Source organism: Sinocyclocheilus grahami, unplaced genomic scaffold, assembly GCF_001515645.1.
Source record: "Sinocyclocheilus grahami isolate Dianchi unplaced genomic scaffold, SAMN03320097.WGS_v1.1 scaffold1571.1, whole genome shotgun sequence".
NCBI lineage: Eukaryota > Metazoa > Chordata > Actinopteri > Cypriniformes > Cyprinidae > Sinocyclocheilus > Sinocyclocheilus grahami.
The window spans coordinates 191763-193386 of NW_015506750.1; the positions used below are offsets into that span (position 1 = coordinate 191763).

Genomic DNA, 1624 nt, shown 5'->3' on the forward strand with positions numbered 1-1624 from the left:
CATATTATTGGTTTTAATATTTTTTAAAATATATGCAGCATTGGTGAGCAGAAGAGACTTCTTTTAGAAACAAAACTCATTGGTCTTTTCTTGTGCACAAAACAGCATTTGAACCTTTCCTAACTTCAGCAGTTTTCATATGAACACTTTATGAAGACCTTGATATCAATAAACCCTAAACAGAATAACGCTGAAAGGAAACCAAGCTCTGATAATATATGAAAGGACGAGAATATCTCTTCTGAATGCGTGCAAGAGTCATAAAATGACTTTGGCAAGTCTTGAAATTTTCCCATATATAATTTATTTAGTAATTCATTTTTTTTTAAATCTATTATCTATGTATTTAATATTAAATAGTATACAGTTCTTTGTAATCCTGTCTCAGTCCGTTGGTGTTTTGTTTATGTAAATTCGGCTGTTCTCTCAGAGGTCCTTGTTTTTCTGTTTGGCGGGGACGTAGGGCAGTACAGTCTGAGTGCTCTTATCCGAAACCGTCTGTGTGCTGCTGTTCCGTAGCAGTTTTTTGGGGTTGAGAAGACCTTTCCTAGGTAAAGTGTGAGAGCCCATCCCTGGCATCTTCACAGGAGAGGGCCCCGCAGACGCTGTTTCTCGACAGTTATAGACACCCGGCGGGTGTTCAGCGGGCGAACAGGCCAGAGGACTGGGCTCGCTGTCTGTGTCTGGGGTCCCACAGTCCCCTTTATCGTCCTCCTCGGCGCCACCGTCGTCCTCTTCGTCTTCATCGTCGTCGCAGCACAAAGCGTGGTAGAGGATCTTGTCGCTAAAGCGCACGCGTTCTCTGGTTTTCTGGCTGTGCGTGGAGCTGGATGCCTCCTCGCTGGAGGAGTCCGGGGTGATGATTAGGGGCCCGTTGGGGACGGGGAGGCCCCCGTTCATCTGTGAGTAGACGCTGGCGGTGGATGATGACGGCCTCCCCTGGCTCTCATCCGTCTCCTCTCTGTGTGCTTTCCGGTTGGAGGCCTCTAGGAAGTTGCAGAAGTCCCAGCCGTCGGAGAGCATGTCTTGGCTGAGGAAGTCCAGTCTGAAAGCCTCACCCAAGCCACGCTCGCTGCTCGACGTGCTGCTCGCCGTCGCCACCGTCCAGTCGTCGGGCTCCAGGTCAAAATCTGATGTGAGTTTGTCGATCTGACCCACCACCTGCATCAGAGAAAGAGAGAGAGAGAGTGATGCAATAATCAGTTTGCGTTCCTCGATCATCAAAGATGCATTAGCATCACCTTGCAGGTCAGTTTAATTTTACTTTGGTCAACTCAGGAGAAACCAAGCAGAGCGCTGCAATGATCCTAGGCTCACAATTCATTTTTATTAAACTGTTTGGACAAAAATGGAATTGAGTTTAGAACCTTATGACTTGAAGGTTGTCCAACATGATATTCGAAGCGAGTGTCAATATATGAAATTAATTAACTACAATTATTTTTGTGATTCCCAGCATGGGCTTTTATGACTCACTCAGCGATATATTAAAAGTTGGATAGATGCAGCACATCAAATGTATCTGCATGCACTCCAAAAAATAAATAAATAAATAAATATATATATATATATATATATCGAGTGTCAATATATGAAATTAATTAACTACAATTATTTTTGTGAT

At 44.0% G+C, this 1624-nt stretch overlaps 1 pseudogene; it reads right to left on the reverse strand.

Annotated features, from left to right (window-relative positions):
* Nucleotides 1–318: 318 nt before the first annotated feature.
* On the reverse strand, nt 319–1221 carry LOC107571250 (UPF0583 protein C15orf59 homolog pseudogene; annotated as a pseudogene).
* Between the last annotated feature and the right edge of the window lie 403 nt (nt 1222–1624).